Below are 20,948 nucleotides of genomic sequence, written 5' to 3'. Positions count from 1 at the left end.
TGGAAGCCCTGCCCCCAAAGAAGGGAGATGCCAAAGAATGTTCAAACTACCATACAACTGTGCTCATTTCACAGGATAGCAGGGTAATGTTCAAAATCCTTCCAGCTAGGCCTCAGCTGTACATGTACCAGTAACTTTCAGATGTGCAAGCTGGATTTAGAAAGGGCAAAGGAACCAGAGATCAAATTGCCAACATCCATTGGATCACAGAAAAAGCAAGGGAATTCCAAAAAAATCTACTTCTACTTTATGGACTATGCTGAAGCCGTTGACTGTGTGGATCACAAAAACCTGTGGACAATTCTTAAAGAGATGGGAATACCAGGACATTTTACCCGCCTTCTGAGAAATCTGTATGCAGGTCAAGAAGCAACAGTTAGAACAACAGACTGGTTCAAAATTGGGAAAGGAATACGTCAAGGCTGTATATCGCCACCTTACTCAATTTAACTTATATGCAGAATAAAAAGTGTGAAAGTCACTCAGTCGTGTTTGACTCTTTGTGACCCCATTGACTAAACAGTCCATTGAATTCTCCAGGCCAGAACACTGGAGTGGGTAGCCGTTCCCTTCTCCAGGGGATCTTCCCAACCCAGGGATCAAAACCAGGTCTCCCACATTGCAAGAGGATTGTTTATCAGCTGAGCCACCAGGGAAGCCCTATGTGTAGAGTACGTCATGCAAAATTCTGGGCTTGATGAAACACAAGCTGGAATCAAAACTGCCGGGAGAAATATCAGCAACCTCAGATATGCAGATGATATCACTCCAATGGCAGAAGACAAAAAGGAACTAAAGAGCCTCTTGATGAAGGTGAAAGAGGAAAGTGAAAAAGCTGGCTTGAAGCTCAATATTCAAAAAACAAAGACCATGGCATCCAGTTTCATCACTTCATGGCAAACAGATGGGGGAAAAATGGAAACAGTGACAGACTTTATCTTTTGGGCTCCAAAATCACTGCGGATGGTGACTGAAAACATGTAATTAAAAGATGTTAAAAAAATAATAAAATAAAAGATGCTTGCTCCTTGAAAGAAAAGCTATGACAAACCTAGACAGTGTACTAAAAGAGCTGAGACATCACTTTGCCAACAAAGGTCTGTATAGTCAAAGCTATGGTTTTTCCCAGTAGTCATGTATGGATATGAGAGTTGGACTATAAAGAAAACTGAGCACCTAAGAATTGATGCTTTCAAATTGTGCTGTTGGAGAAGACTCTTGAGATTCCCTTGGACTGGAAGGAGATCAAACCAGTCAATCCTAAAGGAAATCAACCCTGAATAATCATTGGAAGGACTGATGTTGAAATTGAAGCTCCAATACTTTGGTCACCTGAGGCAAAGAGCAGACTCATTGGAAAAGATCGTGATGCTGGGAAAGATTAAAGGCAAAAGGGGAAGGGGGCAGCAGAGGATGAAATGGTTGGATAGCATCACCAACACAATGGACATGAGTTTGCACAAACTCCAGGATTTAGGGAAGAACAGGGAAGCCTGGCATGCTGCAGTCCATGGGGTCACACAGAGTTGGTCACACAACTTAGCGACCGAACAACAACAGGATATTGACAAATAGAGCAACACCCAAGGAGAATAACTAGAACATTAAGTAGGTGCGGCTGGTTCCCTGGCAGTCCAGTGGTTAGGAATCTGAATTTTCATTGCCGAGGGCCCAGGTTTGATCTCTAGTTGGCAAACAAAGATCCCACAACCCACATGGCAAAATAAATAAGCTAATGCATCCCACAACTCAAACAATTCCACAAGGAGTTTGTCTTGAGGCAATTCTCATAGTTTGGGATGTGAAAAAGTACTTTATGTATACTTCTCATTAAAAAAAAAACATGTAAAGAAACGTAACCAGGCCTTGAATAAGTACTTATACTACCAGGATGTTGAATAGATTCTGATTTATATGAAAGGATATAGAGTAAGAGGTTAGGTCTTACAGGGCTTCAAAGAACATGGAAGGTAGGGTTCCCAGTTTTAAAAAGCTTACACATTATACTTTTTTTTTTTTTTTGGCCTGTTGAGGCACTTTATTTGCACAGATCTTTTACATCCTTAGCAAAAGAATCACAGGATTTTCCCTCCTGTGTGTTTTTGTCTTGCTTCTTCATGGTCCATGATGCAAGCCGAGGCTGTCAGTACAATGAAACCAAACTGATACAACAGGAGCCAGATCATTCTGCCCTTTTTCTAGATCTCTGAGATGCACATCAAATCTGGGGCTGATCGCTCCACACTTGCTTTGCCTGCCTGTAAGGTTCCCAACAATTTTCCCAACTCTGTGATCATCAGTGATTTCAAACTCAGCAATGCAACCATGCTTCACCATCATAATTAGAAACCAGATGATGACTTTGGAGGACAGACTAATAAGAACCTGGGGTTTGCCTCTCTTGTTGGCATTGTTGGTACTCTTGAGAGCATCAGCCAAACCTTCCTGCGTACCATGATGGCAATATGGAAAGATGGCGGAAAGCTATGCTTTTTCCTTAACGATAACCTGGAGCAAGTGTTATAGCAAGAAATAATAATAATCAGGGATTATTATCTACTCAGATAACTGATATGTATAATTATATATATAATCTTTAAATATCTAAAATATCATGTTATATACAAATATATATTACAAACATTATTTATCTTTCATAAACCAAGTTACAGATTAAAACTCCACAGGTAAACAACAAGGTCCTACAATATAGCACAGGGAACTATACTCAATATCCTGTGATAAACCATATGGAAAAGAATATGAAAAAGAATGTGTATATATATCACTGAATCACTCTGCTGTGCAGCATAAATGAACACTGTAAATCAATACTTGAATAAAATAAATTTTTTAAATAAAAATTCAAACTTAAAGGAAAGCAACCTTGAATATTTACTGGAAGGGCTGAAGCTCCAATACTTTGGCCACCTGAGGCAAAGAGCCAACTCATTGGAAAAGACCCTGATGCTGGGAAAGATTGAAGGTGGGAGGAGAAGGGGACAACAGAGGACGATATGGGTGGATGGCATCACTGACTCAACGGACATGAGTTTGAGCAAGCTCTGGGAGATGGTGAAGGACAGGGAAGCCTGGCATTCTGCAGTCCATGGGGTTTCAAAGAGTTGGACATGACTGAGCGACTGGACAACAACAAAAACCTACAAATACATTGTCATCTTATAATAGGAATGGAGGGATTTACTACTTTCAAATGAGTAAGCCTTAAAGTCATCATATTGAATGCTGCCAAAAAATCTCCAGCTCCTCTCAGAACCCACTCATCCCATTATAACTACAAAGTGGACCCATTATTAATGACTGTATTTTCATTCTTGTAGGGCAATGAATCTCAACTATTGAGGTGCATGAATACTTCAAGGAGCTCATGAAAGGTGTGGACCTTTCTCCCAAGAAAAATGCTTATATATTTTACTTCATTGTAGATGATTTTTGTTTGCAAAGATCCACTACTTCAAAGATGTATAGCTGTGTTTTTCATGCAAAAATTAATGTATACTTCCTGAAATAAAAATTGAACTAAACTAAAATTCACAAACAAAAGAAAATCTTACCTCTGCTCACATTTCAGCAAGCAGCTGAATTTTGTTTGGCCTTGAATAAGAAGATGAAATTATAATGAGGTCCCGGTTACAGTGATGATCATGTCGAGGTAATGTTTGACGTCTATTCAATTTTGACTTTTCTTTCTGATGGCCGTAATGACTGAAAATCCCAATACACAAAAATCTGATGAGGTGTTCAAAGTCAGAGTTCCATGGTTCATTTTGAAAAAGGCCTGGGACCTGGGATCCTTTACTGCTTTGCTGCAATGCTTGTACCTGGACAAACATCTCCTCAAGCAACAAAATGCTAAGAAACCATAAGAGACTAAAATAACTATGTGTATGCACAGTTGGGGCAAGTTCTGGACAAAAGATACACAGAGACCAAAAAAAAAAAAAACCCAACTGCCAGACTGCACATGACCCCTGCACACAATGGCACCAAAGGAGCGGGCAAATCACCGAAATCACCCCTCCAGCCCGACCTCTGGACACATTCCCACCCTCACCCCATGTAAGGAATCAGCTCACCTCTCCTTGGGGAGTGAGCAAAGGAACTTGTTTTTTGTTCTTCCTCCCCCACTGCTGCAGCAGGGACCCCAAGAAAGCCTTGCCTGAACTTTTTGGCTGGTCTTTGATCAATTTCTATTGATCAAGGAGGCCAAGAATCCTGGTCAGTAACAACTGTGTCAGAAGAGCCCAGGCTTACATCAATTCCTAAGATTCCAGGAAACCCCAATTCTCTGAATTGAATTAATGCCCCATCATCTCCTTTGTCTGTGAGGTGACTTTAGGAAACTCTGCATCCTTGTTATTATCCTCAGTAATTTTTTTTTTAAAAGGAGACAAATCATAAGCAGAGACCTTAGGGCTTAGGAGCATCTGGATTTCTCATCCCCTGGTTCTTTACTCCCCTCGTTCACAGTCCCTCAATCCTACTGGCTTCCATACTTGAAAGTGAAAAAAAGTGATAGTCAGTCATGTCTGATTCTTTGCAACCCCATGGACTGTAGTCCACTAGGTTCCTCTGTCCATGGGATTTCCCAGGCAAGAATACTGGAATGGGTAGCCATTCCATTCTCCCAGGGGATCTTCCCGACCCAGCGATCAAACCCTGCAATCGCAGGAGGATTCTTTACCACTGAGCCACCAGTGAGTTCTTGTCTATTCCCACCCATCAACAACCTTCTCCACACAACGGTGTCCCTAAGCAACAGCCAAAGAGGATCCCAAATCTACTGCAGCCAAACAGAAGGACAACAACCGGAGTGTGGTCTGAACCATTTTCCCCCAGAAGCACCGTTAACAGCATGGTTGGGTTTTGTAATAAATGGTTCCCTTATGAGGCCATTATGAGCACACCGGGTGGGCTGGCCTTTTGCTAATCCCGTTTGTTCCTATGAAAGAACACGTTCCAAGTTCCACACAAGCCATAAACACTGGCTTTGGTAGCACCATGTGTTCACAGCTCAGGCATTGCTTGCAGAGGAAGCCACACTTGAACCTGACATAAGTTTCACCCTCTTTAGTTTTAATAGAACAGGGCAGAGATCCAAGTATATTTTATTCCTATGGGAATAAATACATGATTTACGCCTATCCACAGCCCAATTGTCAGACACAGACGTTAACATCTTTTAAAGTTTAAAATTAAAAAATGGAAGGTAAAAGGAATTCACACTCTGGAAGTGCACTTAAGCCCTTCAAATATTTTATCAAAATCTTTACAAGAAATTTGACTGATCACAAAGAAATCTTAGCAGTAAGTTTTCATTTCATTTCATACTCTATTCAATACTCTGTAATGACCTATATGGGAATAGAAGCTAAAAAACAGTGGATATATGTATACGTACAACTGATTCTCTTGGCCATACAGCAGAAACGAATGCAACATTGTAAATCAACTAGCGCTCAGTCGCTCAGTCACGTCTGACTCTTTGTGACCCCATGGACTGTAGTCCACCAGGCTACTGTCTTAGGATTATCCCCATGAGAGTAATGAAATGGGTGGCCATTTCCTCCTCCAGGGGATCTTCCCAACCCAGGGACTGAACCTGTGTCTTCTGCATCTCCTGGATTGCAGGTGGATTCTCTACCACTGAACCACCAAGGGAGCCTGTAAAATCAACTATACTCCAACAAAAATTAAAGAAGGAAGATAAGGGCTTCCCTGGTGACTCACTGGTGAAGAATTCACCTGTCAATGCAGGGACATAGGTTCAATCCCTGGTGCCGGGAAGATCCCACCTGCCGTGGAGCAACTAAGCCTGTGTGCTAGAAATATTAAGCCTGTGGTCCAGAGTCTGGGAACTGCATCTACTGAAGCCTGAGTTGCTCTAGAGCCCATGGTCCACAACAAAGAGAACCACCACAATGAAAAGCCAGTGCACCACAACTAGAGAGTAGTCCCCGCTTGCCGCAACTAGATAAAAGCCCACACAGCAATGAAGACCAGCACAGCCAAAAATTAATTAATAAGTAAATAAGGAAGGCAAAAGCTTCTAACCATCTATTTTTTCACTGCCAGTCAGCCCTCTATTTTCTCAACATTTTGTTTTAAGAGCAGACTGGAGAGCTGCCATATTCACTGTGTTATCCTACAGGGCCCTCCTGGGCCAACCAAGCTAACAGGGAAGCTGAAAACATCGTGATTTGTCTCAGATTAGACACAACTGCCATCTCTCCAGACTGCCATCTCCCCAATGTGGTCAAAGTTGAGCCTTGCTATGCAACAACTGATTCCTGATTAGCTTTGGCCTTGTGTCCTCAGAGGCTAAAACCTCGGTGGAACATTAAGTTGGACACAGAGAGAATGTCCTTGGAAGGGTGGGTGCACAGTCAGCCAGAATGCAACTTCCTGTGTGCTTTCAGGTCCTAATGCACGGCTAGTATCCCCACGCTTAGCAGTTAATGAGAACGAAGCCGCTGCTTCAAATCTGTCTAATGTGTGATTAATTGAAGACACACAGGCTGACGTGTTGCCTCTCGCATTATTACAATGTAGTGGTGTTTTCTGGTCTCACCAATGGCACAAATCTTCATCACAGCAAGATCTCTGTGTTTGGGGTGGCAAATCTCCAGAACAGTGTTGTTTGGCAAAAACAGGCGTGTTTTTAGCAACAAAATCCAAGACAATTGTGTACTACAACATGAACCCAGCTGAGTGGGGGCCAATTAACTGAGAATCTGGTACATCTGGGCTCAAGTTATTAACTCCAGTCTTGATTGCCTTCACGTATAAAACAAACGAATCTACCACGGTGAATTTACTTTTTTTTTTCCCACATAAGTCAGAGATTCAAATTTGTCTGCAAATGTTCTCTGGGCATTCGAAGTCCTCTGGATAACTCAGTGGGGGAGTTGTTTGTTTCTTTCTTTTTTTAAATCTTCTTAAATATTTAGGTTTATATGCCTAATATAAGCAATTATTTGTGTCGGATAGCATGTTTTTGAATGAAACAGAAAGAACCTACAAGTCAAAGTGGCTTCAACATTAAAGAGTATTTAAGGCTCACTCACCTGAAGTGTCAATGAGTGAGGACGACGTCAGACGTGGTGCGGTCAGAACTTGAGCTCCACGAATCCGAGCTTTCAGTTCCTCCTCCAGAATGGGGGCCAACAGAGACTGGAGTTAGGTACCACCTCCTCCTACCCTGGAGGAGAAAGCAAGTGTCTCACCTCGTGTCAATAGTTCTATAAACCAATCACGTCAGCTATTAGAATGATAGGCACTGATTGGCTTATGCCCGAGGTATGAGCTCCTTCCCAACCTATCATGTGGCCAGATACAAGGGGGCTGTTAAATTATGCCAATCTATCCGAGGAATTCCTGCTGGGTTCATCCCACCTGAAACACCTGAATACTCTGCAGAGGGGCGGGGAAGTTCACTATAGAAATAGGAAAGAGAGGTAGTGCATGCTACAAAAGCAAAATATTGAATGCGAACTGCATCATTTTCTTTAAAGAAAAGAGCCGATTTTTCTTTTTATAATTGTCATTAGACATTACAGATATTTTTTAGAAGCAGCATATTTTTTAAGAGTAGAAAGAGCAAGATAGAAATCAGACAGTATTTACACAAAAGGACAATTTTATCAATATTGTCATGGTTAGGAATCCAAGTGTTCTGGAATCTGAGAATCTCCAGGGACGGCCCTGGTGGCTTAGCGGTGGAAAGTCTGCCTGCCAAAGCAGGAGACAAGGATTCGATCCTTGGTCCTGGAGGATCTTACATGCCCAAGGGCAACTGAGCCTGTGCGCTTGAGCCCAGGAGCCACAACTACTGAAGCCTGCGCACCCTAGAGCCCACGCTCCACAGCAAGAGAAGCCACTGCAATGAGAAGCCCACAGCACAGCGACTAGAGAGTGGCCCCCCACTCACCGCACCGAGAGAAATCCTCGTGCAGAAACAAAGACCCAGCACAGCCAAAAAAAACATAAATAAAGTCACTAAAAGAAAATAATTGTATCCCCATCACTAACTAGCTGCCTGATGTTGGGTAAGTCATTCGGCATCCATGTCTCATAAGTGAGAAGAACAATTAGCATCTCCGTCATCAGGACTAATGAAAACATTCATTCAAGTAACTCGCCTAGCAGCAATTGTGCCATGAAGCTACCCATCCTTCAGAATGTGGCTTCTATGGGCAGGGACCTCACTTGCCTTATTTACTGCTCTAAGCTCAGTGACTGGTGCTCAGTAAACACTTGCAAATGAATCTCCTTTGCTCTAACTCTCAACACCAGAATAAAGAAGAGGAAACAGTTAAAGAAGTTAGGGGCCAGTACAGCTGTAGCCAGGTCTTGGTTGGCGGCCAGCACGAAAATCCAGGAGGAATGGGGTTTGGAGTTGTAGATCCACTCTGACTGCTGTTGGAACACTGCAGCTGACAGGGTCTGGAAGAGAAGAGAGTGAAGTGTTTGCTAAATCCCACAGCACAGGCTTTTTTTTTTTTTTTTTTTTTTCTTTCTTTTTGAGCCTGAGAAGCAAAAAGCGAAACTGGATCATCTGGTTTAGTAACATAATCTTAAAATAAAATGAAAAATCTGGGAGTTTCTCTGTGGGAAAAAAAGAACAAGAGGATTCAAAGGAAAAAAAAGACAATAGAGGATTCAATCCCAATCATCTAAAAGCAAATATTGTTTTCTGGGATTTTCAGAGGTCGTTTACAGAAAGAGAAAAAAATTACAAGAGGAGGAATAAAACTGTGAAGATGTTTCAAATATGGGGACTCACATGCATCTTTAAAATATACCTACAGGAATTCCTTACTCATACAGATAAACATGCTCGATCTTATGCTGGTCCTCCCCTGCCTCATCTGCTGGACTCCTGCCAAGATGTGGCAGAATACTGACTGCAAAGATGGGTCCTGTTTTTTGAGAAGAAACAAAACTAAGCTAAACTCTGTTCCCAAGATAAGTGAATACTCACTTTGGAATATTCAGAGACACAATATAAGACAGAAGTCACGTGGAAGATATAACAAAAACACCATTTTGCATATTTGTTTAAAATAGACCTTTAAAAATATTTATTTGGCTATGCCAAGTCTTAGTTGTGGCATGTGGGATCTAGTTGCCTGACCAGGGATCAAACCTGGGCCCCCTGCTTTGGGAGCACAGAGTCTTAGCCACTGGACCACCAGGGAATTCCTTTAAATAGACTTTTCATTTAGGATAGTTTTATATTTACAGAAAGCTTACCAAAATACATAAATATCTAGGCAGTTTCCATATATATCCTGTACCTAGTATCCCCTGCTACGATCAAGCATGAGTTTGATACATTTGTCAGGACCAATGAGCCAATATTGACACATGGTTATTAACTGAAGCTCATACCTTATTCAGATGTCTTCAGTTTTTACCTAGCCCTTTGTCTGCTACAAGATTCCATCCAGAGTGCCACATCACATTTAGCCATCAAATCTGCTTAGGATCCATTAAACTGTGACAGTTTTAGACTTTGCTTCATTTGGGTGACCTTGACACTTCGGAGAAATCTGGTCAGGTGTTTTGTAAACTGTCCCTCAATTTGGGTTTTTCTGATGTTTTTCTTTTGATTTGACAGGAATTTTAGTTTGGAGGAGGAAGACAAGTGCTGTTCTTACCAGGTCATATTGAGGATACATTATCAGCTTGACTTACCACTAGTGATGTCAATCTTCTGTACTGTTACATCATTTCCATGCTATGTCTTTGGAAGAAAGTCATCAAACCCTGTGTAGGGAGCTATGCTCTACCTCCTCAAGGGGACAGTGTCCACATAAATTTTTTTTAAAATTTCTAATGTATAGGTATTTGTCTCTTCTTTTCACTTATTTGTTTGCTCAATCATTTATATTGGTATGGACTTGTATTAGTCTACTAGCACTGCCTTAACAGTGCCTGGCAGCTTAAAAAAAATAGAAATTCATTTTCTCACCATCCTGATGGCTAGAAGTTTAAGATCAGTAGGATTGTTTCCTAATGAGACCTCTCTCCTTGGTTTGCAGATGGCTGCCTTCTCACTGCATGCTCACGGTGCACGTTCTGAGGATGAAAGATTTTTGGTATCTCCTCCTCTTAAAAGGGCATAGTCCTTTTGGAGTAGGGCCCCATCCTTATGATCTCATTTAGGCTTACTTACTTCCTTAAAGGCCCTATTTCCAAATATAGTATCATTGGGGATTAGGGCTTCAGCAAATAATTTTTCTTTGTGGGGGGGGACACAATACAGGCCTCATACCTCAGGGCTCATAATGATTTACTTTACCCCTCGAGTTATAATCCAATACTATATTACTTATTTTGCTTTTCAAGTAGCCTTTGGGAGCTCTTTCGGTTGTTTCTTGCCTCCCCTTGATAAACTCCATTAGTTTGGTTTCTGAGTACTTCCTTATTTTCTTGCTACAAGATATCCCAGGTTAATCTTGTCTATTACCTGCTCCCAGGATTAGCTGTTTCTCCAAAGACCCTAGTTCCTTCTATTGGGGAATGGTATTAGCAACCCACATCTGCTGCCTGGGTTTGCTTGTTGCTACTGGGTATTGTTGCCTTTAGGCCCTCTCACTTCTTTCAGTGCTTCCTTGTATTGACTTTTCAAAGAATCTGATATAGTGTCTTATCCCAAACCTAGAAAAGAGAAATAGATTGATAGAAAAAGTAAGTTCTGGGGAATCAGACATCCTGTGATTTACCCTCAGGTAAATTACCCTGTGATTTTCACTACATACCTCCTGCAAGTAAATTCTTGCAAGTTACTTAACCCCATCAAATTTAGGTTTCCTTCTTTTTATTTATTTACTTTCTTAAATATGTATTTATTTATTTGGCTGAGCTGGGTCTTAGTTGAGGCATCTGGGATTGTTAGCTATAGCATGTGGGATCTAATTCCCTGGTCAGGGATTGAACCCAGGCACCCTGCATTGGGAACGTGGAGTCCTAGCCACTGACCACCAGAGAAGTCCCTAGGTTTCCTTATTTTTAAAATGGAATATTTAAAAATATGGTAAGGGAGTTCCCTGGTGCCTAGTGGTTAGGATTCCAGGCTTTTACTGCCTTTGCCTGGGTTCAATCCCTTATCAGGGAACTGAGATTCCACAAACCATGGGACCAAAATCATTAAATAATAATAATAATATGTTAAAAGAGATTATGTACATAAAGGGCAAAGCAAAACATAAAGCTCATGACCAATAAATATTAATAACCCTTAGCATAAATAGGCCACTTATTATGTCTGCAATTTGGACTTCTGAGCAAGAGATAATTGTTTTGCAAAATATTTTTCTCCACGTGCAAAACCCAATGCAAGAATCAGTTGACTAATTTACAAAGATTCTCTCCTGTAACTCAAACTATTGTTGTTCTTCAGTCACTAAGTTGTGTCCAACTCTTTGCAACTCCATGAACTGCAGCATGCCAGGCTTTCCTGTCCTTCACTGTCTCCCAGAGTTTCCTCAAACTCACGTCCATTGGATCAGATGCCACCCAACCATCTGTCTGTCACTTCCTTCTCCTCTTGCCCTCAATCTTTCCCAACATCAGCGTCCTTTCCAATGAGTTGGTTCTTCGCATCAGATGGCCAAAGTATTGGAACTTCAGCTTCAGCATCAGTGCTTCCAATGAACACCCAGGACTGATCTCCTTTAGGATGGACTGGTTTTATCTCCTTGCTGTCCAAGGGACTCTCAAGAGTCTGCTCCAGCACCACAGTTCAAAAGCATCAGTTCTTCAGCACTCAGCCTTCTTTATAGTCCATTAACCCATTTAGTCCTCACAAATCTATATGATTTGCTGTTTGTATCTTCATTTTACAGTTGGGGAAACCTAGGTATAGAGATGGTAAGTAACTTGCCCACATACAGCTAAATGGCAAAGCTGAGCTATGGACCAGATATCTGGCTCCAGAATCCATGTTCTTAATACCCACTGTTTCTACATGTATCAGCAGCACTGGTTTTTAAACAGAATCACAGTATGACTGAGCTGACAGCAATGATTAGAGTTCAAGAGAGAAATGTTAACTGTGTTTAAAGCTAATCTCTCTTCTCCCAAGAATGAGATGCAACTGAATGAGGCCACCCTGTGACTAAGGGCTAAACAGCAATCTTAATATCACTATAAAAAGAATTAAATTTTAGAGCCTTTCTCTCCCTGGGATTACCACTATTTACAGGATTTGGTATGAAAATCTGTAGTGGCACAAGTTTTTCAAGGATTTCGTAGGAAATCACTCTAACATCTATTTTGAACAAGTCCTCCTTGCAAACCAGTAGAAAAATGGCTAAGTTTAATCCATTTGGTTTAGTTTTCTCCTTCCAGAAATGCTGCTTGGCATCTTTCTTTTTAACTTTATGAGAGTGTTTTAGCTTTCATCTGCTGGTTTTAATTTAACTTGTCATATTTCTATTTTTTTTGTGCATGTGCCCAGAGGGCTTTGGGAAAAGGACACATTTTTTAATAAGTCGAAACAATAAAAGCCAGAAAGGTCAACTTTAGTCAATTAGTCACGTTTCAAGCAATCTAAGCAGAAGACAAGAAATTCACTTCCAACCTTCAGATTGTTCTCGCAAAGACTGCTAGCCCTGGAAACAGACTAGGGCACTGCTGCACAGAGAGACTTACAGTGGTCAAGGCCATGAGCACAGATGACTCACTGTCATGGTAAGCAGGAGGCTCCCTTATGTAAGTTACACAGATGACAAAATGCAGATACCACAGGAGGCTTGTTTTACATGGGCACCAAAAGTCTTAACTTGATTCCATATCTCAGTTACAATCTGCTAAGACTGAACTTCTCTAAGTCAGGGACATTGAGGGACACTAAGCCATAAGCTCCCATGTTTTCCAGATCTGGTGAGCAGTGGAGCAACCACATCTGTTTTAAAAAGTTGCATCATGAATAGTCCATTATTCTTTGGTGGGTCATGTGGCTGTGTTCTTATTTGAAGGAAAATGATCTCCTAAGAGCTTCCCTACACCCATTCTTCTCTAACCACACCCTATTAGTTCTGCTCCTGGCACTGTTCTAGTTAATTATATTTTCATCAGGTTGGCATCTCCTCACTAGAGCATAAGCTTCAGGAAGGGAAGAACTATATCTCTTAAATTCACAATTATATCTCCAGGGCTGGCACTGTAAATAAGACACAGTTGGTGCTCATATCTATTGATGGGATAAAAATAAGGAATAAGCAAATAACAAAGTTAGGTAGGGCCGATGAAATTGAGTAGAACATAGTCCTTGCATGAGTGAGATTGAAATCTGGTTTGGATTTTGCAGTTAGCTGGGAAAATATGAAGCATAGTTTCTATGGGCAAATTCCTTCCCTTCCTCCCTTTTTCCTTCTTTCTTTCCTTCCATCCTCTGTGGCTCTTTTCTTCTTTTTCCCTTTCACCTGATTTGCAAAGTACCACAAAGGAATAAAGATGGTGGTAAATGTGGGAGAGACCAACTCAAATTTGGGAACTTTGTAATGAAAAGTTCATCTAAATTGTTGGAGACTAAATCATTTTCTCACAAGAAAATCCCACACACTTTAATAGGATCACAGACACTAGAGGGCAGTCCTAGACACCCTCATGACATCTTCCAACCTTGGAATAAACATAGCAACCTAGTCTAGGGTTTAAATCACATTCAGATCACCAATCAGGTGCTCCAGCCTTCACCTCCTCCCATAGGTGGAGGACTCGTTCATGACGTCCCCACCTATTTGTAGGAGATCTTTGGAGTCCTTTGTCCTCCTCCAAAGGCTGAATGAAGAGTATTAGGAGGCCACAGCTGCTGTCTGCCCCTGAAGCCTACAACTATTATTCTTGTCCTTGGTCCACGGAGGTGCCTGTAGTACCATGTTCACAAAAGCCTCTCGTTTCAAGTCCTGATGCAATGGGGTGAAGATTTGTGTCCAGCACTCCACCCCACCTCCAAATTCACATGTTGGAATCCTAACCTCCAGTGTGATAGTATTAGGAGGTGGGACTTTGGGAGGCCATGAGGGCAGAGCCCCATGATGGAATTAGTGCCTTATCAAAGGAACCCCAGAGAACTCTCTAAACCCCTTTCTGCCATATGGGAATACAATAAGAAGTTGGCAGTCTGCAACCTGGAGAGGCCTCTTGTGAGAACTCAACTGTGCTGCCATCTTGATCCTGAACTTCTGGTCTTCAGAAGTGAGAGGAATAAATTTCCATTTTTAATAAGCCATCCAGTCTATGGTATTTACTTTCAGATACCTGAATGAATGAAGACACAAGTGAGGAGAATGCTCACTTCCCATCTTAAGTGACTCTCTTTCCCTGGGACCAGAGTAGTGAGGCCCTGCACCCCAACACCTCATTGAAATTTAATAATAATAATAAAACCAATCTAATATATTCCTTTGGCACTGGACTGAAACATAAGCTCTTGGGAAACTGGACTTCCCCATTGCCAGATTCCAAATTTACAACTAAGATGTTGTGAATTTCTTCCCCTGGAAGTTTGCCTTAGTCACTATGGCCAACCCATCAGATGTGTGTAGGTTTTTCAAGATTCTGGGGTGAACTGGCCCTAATTAAAATCTGTAAATCAAGATCCTTCATATAAACTCAACTGCCAGGGGTTTTTGACTCTCAGGAAGATTTATCTCCAGATGTCAGGGCTCTGGAAGAGCATCATTGGCCTCATTTACCTTCCTTTTTTAGAGGAAGAGCTGTTTTTATTTATTTTTATTTTTGTTTAAAGCAGAGTTGTATTTAAAAGGCTCATTCTAAAAAGAGATCAAGTCAGAGTCTGGTTTTGACTAGTGGGAATTTTCCTTCAGCTAAACCAACTGTTGACTGCACTTGAAGAGCTGCCAACACGGGGGCCATGGGCTGCAGCACTTTTAACTTAAAAGTGGCTAATAAAGTCATGAAGGGAAATCATAAAAGAGAATTACAAACAAAATTATCAAAAAGAAAAAAAAAAGATTTTACTATAATGAGATTCACCCTCCAGGGATCAGAAATAGGAAATTTGCAGACATAAGCTTATGCTAGCAGAGACACTTGACAGATTTAAGAGTTGTTTGCCCAATGTAAGTTTAATTGACCAGTTTATACTAATAGGTAGTTTCTGAGTCCAGAACACTGAGTCCAAACACTGAGTCCAGTGGGCAAAAAACAGAAATAAACCAAATAAACCTTTGAGATCACCTCAATTACCACAAATACAGGAAGAGATTGAAAACCTGCCTTCCATTGGGTGCTTCCTTTTTAAAGCTGATGGAATCTTCAAGAGCATATTATTTTTACCTGGGCTTATCTTGTAAATGGTTTAAATAACATATTGAAATTGTGGTGTATTAATGAAATAATCAGGTATGGACTCTCTTCGCCCTTTATTTAGAGGCAAGGTCACTTTTTTTGGGGGGGAGGCTATTTTTTTAGACACACCACACAGCATAAGGTTCCCCAACCAGGAACTGAACGTGTAGTGGAAGCATCACGACTTAAACCAGTGGGCCACCAAGGAAGTCCCAGGATCACTTTTTATCATATAAGGAAATAGATTCAAACATAGTGGGGAACAGTAGTTGGTTATTAAGTAACAAATATATTTGATCTTCTGTTAAGAATATGCACTAATGGTTAAATGTTACAGCATCTCTATTTTTAAATATTTTGTACATGGCTACAACCCAGAGAGCATTTTTTTTTCCTGTGGTACTCTTTACTTATTTATTTTTGGAAAGTTTGGGCCAAATCTGTTCCATCTTTGACCTTTGGGTTCTTTTCTTTTCTGTTTAGGGAAACAACTATGTATACCTTTCTCAGCATTAAATATACACACATACTCACTTGCATGATAAACAGTTACCAGACATGATTTTCTGACAAATAAATCAGTGCTAGAAGATCTTTAAAATGTCAAACTTCTCAGTCAGTGTAAGACCTGTCATTGTCCATGTGTTCCTCTGACAGTATCCCAGGTTTTACTGATTGGCATGGTTCCCATGTGTCAGAATAGTGAAATGTACAAGACACCTATTCAGACCTATCCTGTCCCTGAAATTATTACAGTTTTTTTTTCTAGCTTCTCGAAAGATTTACTCTTCTCCCAGGTTTTTGGTCTCCTAGGGGAGGTCAAAGAGCTTCAAGTTAGATTGCTTTTCCTTCACTCTTTGAACACCAAGTGGAAACAGTGACAGACTTCATTTTCTTGGGTTCCAAAGTCACCATAGATGGTGACTGTAGCCATGAAATTAAAAGATGCTTGCTCCTTCGAAGAAAAGCTATGTCAAACCTAGATAGCGTATTAAAAAGCAGGGACATCACTTTGCCAACAAAGGTCCATATTGTCAAAGCTATGGTTTTTCCAGTAGTCATATACGAATGTGAGAGTTGGACCATAAAGAAGGCTGAGTGCTGAAGAACTGATGCTTTTTAACTGTGGTGTTGCAGTAGATTCTTGAGAGTCCCTTGGACAGCAAGGAGATAAAACCAGTCCATACTAAAGGAAATCAACCCTGAATATTCATTGGAAACACTGATGCTGAAGCTGAAGCTCCAATACTTTGGCCAACCTGATTCAAAGAGCCGACTCATTGGAAAAGATCCTGATGCTGGGAAAGACTGAAGGCAGGAGGAGAAGGGGATGACAGAGGATGAGATGGTTGGATGGCATCACCGACTCAATGGACGTGAGTTTGAACAAACTCTGGAAAACAGTGAAGGACAGGGAATCGTGTGTGCTGCAGTCCATGGGGTCACAAAGAGTAAGATATGACTGAGTGAGTGAACAACAATGACCAAACCCTTTGCCGTGACCTCTTATAAAAGTACACAGCTGCTATCATGACTTGCAAACATGCCCAAAGGGCCAGACCAGAAGAGCTTAATACTTCAGAAAGGTGACTTCTAATTTTTGCCATAATTTACAAAGATATGCTTATAGACCGAATCGCCTGAGGAACTGGTTTTAGCATCTGAGAGTCCTAGGTTCAAATCACACCACTGGGGCTTCCCCGCTGGCTCAGTGGTAAAGAGTCCACCTGCTGATGCAGGAGATGTGGGTTCAATTCCTGGTCCAGGAAAATTCCACATGCTGCACAGCAACCAAGCCCCTGCACCACAACTATTGACACTGTGCTCTTGAGCCTTCGGAGCAGGTAACTACTGAGGTCCACCCACCCTACGGCCCATGCTCTGCAATGAGGAGCCCATGCTCCGCAACTAAAGAGTATCCTCTTCTTGCTACAACTATAGAAAAACTGGCATAGCAATGAAGCCCCAGCACAGCCAAAAATAAACAAATAAAAATTATTTTTAAAAAATAACACCACTTACTTGCTCTGTAAATTTGTATATGCTTGTACCTCTCTGAACCTTAAGGCCCTCATCTGTACAGTGGAAAGTGACACCGTATAAAATGTAGGCTTGTTGTATAAATCAATAACAAGTGTGTTTTAGAAGAAAGGAACAAGTATATGAATCCAATTATGTGGCAATATAATATAATATAATTGGCTGTATTGGCAATATAATAAGCCTGTGTATTGTCACCCTGCTTATTCAACTTATATGCAGAGTACATCATGTGAAATGCCAGGCCAGATGAAGCACAAGCTGGAGTCAAGAATGCTGGGAGAAATATCAATAACCTCAGATATACAGATGATACCACCCTTATGGCAGAAAGTGAAGAACTAAAGAACCTCTTGATGAAGGTGAAAGAGGAGAGTGAAAAAGTTGGCTTAAAACTCAACATTCAGAAAACTAAGATCATGGCATTCGGTCCCATCACTTCATGGCAAATAGATGGGGAAACAATGGAAACAGTGACAGACTTTCCTTTCTTGGGCTCCAAAATCACTGCAGAAGGTGACTGCAGCCATGAAATTAAAAGATGCTTGCTCCTTGGAAGGAATGCTATGACCAACCTAGATAGCATATTAAAAAGCAGAGACATTACTTTGCCAACAAAGGTCTGTCTAGTCAAGGCTATGGTTTTTCCAGTGGTCATGTACGGATGTGAGTGTTGGACTGTAAAGAAAGATGAGTGCCAGAGAATTGATGCTTTTGAACTGTGGTGTTGGGAAAGACTCTTGAGAGTCTCTTGGACTGCAAGGAAATCCAACCAGTCAATCCTAAGGGAAATCAGTCCTGAATATTCATTGGAAGGACTGATGTTGAAGCTGAAACTCCAATACTTTGGCTACCTGATATGAAGAACTGACTCATTGGAAAAGACCCTGATGCTGGGAAAGATTGAAGGCGGGAAGAGAAGAGAGGATGAGATGGTTGGATGGCATCACCAACTTGATGGACATGAGTTTGAGTAAGCTCTGGGAGTTGGTGATGGACAGGGAAGCCTGCCGTGCTGCAGTTCATGGGGTTGCAAAGATTCAGACACAATGGAGTGACTGAACTGAACTGATGTGGCAATAAGTAGAATTTTCTTCCCTGACCTATGTAGGGTAAGGGAGTTAGAGAAGGCGAGGTTCAGAAAAAGAACAAGACCAGCACTTTACAGGAACAGATCACCTTTAATGAGGCGAGAAGGGGCAGCAGTCAGATTAGTGAGCTGCTGCACTAACCCAAGAAAAGAGTAAGTATATCTAGGCATCTATGTGGAAATCTACTGTCTTAAGGGGGCCTGTTCTTCTCCAAGGTTGTTCGGAGTAGTTATCTCTTAAATGGCTGGGACAAGGAATTCTGGAGATCGGCCAGAGGCTGGGACCTGCCAGGAGCTGGGCATAATCAACCTTAATGTCCATTTTTTTTTCCCTTTGGGTGAGAGTTCTTTGTTTTGCATGGAATGGTGGGGAGGACCCAGAGGGGAGTTTTAACTCCAGGCTATTTTGAGCCATATAACTTTCCTGCAACCTACCCATATCTTGAATTAAAAGATCAGGAACATGCTGGAAATATCAAAAATCAAGACAGTAACAAAAGGGGATACCCTGGTCATATGCTGATTTATACAAATCATTTTATAATATTGAGCTACTTCTGTCCGAAGAATTAATGCTTTTGAACTGTGATATTGGAGAAGACTCTTGAGAGTCCCTTGGACTGCAAGGAGATCCAACCAGTCCATCCTAAAGGAGATCAGTCCTGAATATTCATTGGAAGGACTGATGCTGAAGCTCCAATACTTTGGCCACCTGATGTGAAAAACTGACGCATTGGAAAAGACCCTGATGCCGGGAAAGATTGAAGGCAGGAAGAGAAGGAAACAACAGAGGATGAGATGGTTGGATGGCATCACAGACTCAATGGATATGAGCTTGAGTAAGCTCCGGGAGTTGGTGATGAACAGGGAGGCCTGGCGTGCTGCAGTCCATGGAGTCACAGAGTCAGATACAACTGAGCGACTGAACGGAACTGAACTTCTGTCCAGTAAGTTGGTATGTGGACCAAGTGCATGTCTAAGATTATGCTGTTACATTCTACCTACTCAGGTGTTCCATTCCAACCTAAATCTTACCTGCATTATGATGAATTTGCATTTCAGAATGCAGTCTCAGGAAATGATGGAGTTGGGGCTATTTCCCAGCCTGTCTCCCACAGCTTTTTCTGCCCATGTGTACGTTGCATATGATTTACTCATTGAAATTTACTCCAGGGAATATCACTTCTATTACCAATTGTAACCTGACCCAGAGTAGCAGACTTTGTATCCAACACAAATGGACTTTGGGACTGAGAAAAAAGTTTTCTACCCTCTATTCTTAAGTCCTTGTCTGGGAAAGGACTATTCAGTTAGGAAATAATCCAGATGTGATGATTTGCTAGGTAATCTTCTGATAGCTTATTACTTTTTAGTATTTTTACAGGGATGAGACAGGCAAAGAGGGAAACATAAAATTTAAATCCGTCTACCAAGTGGGTTCTGATGTAAGACCGATAAAGTCTAGCTTTGCAATGGGAGCAGAGATTTTCTGTGGGTGGACTCCCACATCTGCTCCATCAGAGTAGACCACTGCTCTGAATCACAGTTTGTGATTCCAGCTTCTTGGGGATCCCACACTAGTAACAGATTCAATAGGTCCAGAACCTAACTCACTGCATTCGTCCCATTCTGGCCTCCTCGCCCCACTGCTAGTGTCTGTGAGTCTCCTCCTCTAAATCGATACCTGTAGACTCACCTTGGGTTTATCCTTCACTTTCACTCTGCCATCAGTCTGCTGGCCCTTTTCCTGTTAATTAGCATTGTGGGCTTCATTTCCCTTCCATCTGTTTATCATGTCGGAGTCCTCATCACTCTGCACATTTGGGCAACAGCCACTTGGCTTTCTCTTCTGACAATTGACCTGCCCCAACACACACATCCTTCACTAAACTTCCAGAATCCCTGTAGAACCCACTACCTTTGCCTCAATAATTGTTCTTGTTATTAAGATCCTTTCTTAGGAGGTCCATCCCTACCTCCCACTCCTCCACACCCCCACATTTTTATTCAAACCCCTTGCACAACCATATCATCTCAGCCTCTATGTCTTTAATACTTTGCCTCAATCACTACCCCGCCCACAATGTCTAAAGCCAAGCCTCCTATTCAAATTTCTTTTTAAATTGCCAACGAATCTCATTAAAATACTGTGGACTCTACTCCCCTCTCTCCTCTCTAGGCTTCATTTTTATTTAACCCCAGCGCCATCCTGTTTAACGCTTAATTGCTCTCTTTCCGGGTTAATTCTGTTTCCCTGTAAGACCGCACTTTACGAAAAGGCTTCTGGTACCACGCTTCTCCTTTGCCTTTTCCCCCTACTCATCTTTCACTCCCTCTCCCAAGCAGAAGACACAGAAAGAGATCAATAACACCCGTGGATTGGAACTGACGTTTGAACTCCTGCAGATTCCCAGATTCCAACCTACACCCCCTACGCCTGCTGTGGGTAAACTGTGAATTCCAACATTCCCAA

The sequence above is a fragment of the Cervus canadensis genome, chromosome 10 (assembly GCF_019320065.1).
Source record: "Cervus canadensis isolate Bull #8, Minnesota chromosome 10, ASM1932006v1, whole genome shotgun sequence".
NCBI classification, from domain to species: Eukaryota; Metazoa; Chordata; class Mammalia; order Artiodactyla; family Cervidae; genus Cervus; species Cervus canadensis.
This window is presented reverse-complemented; position numbering follows the sequence as displayed.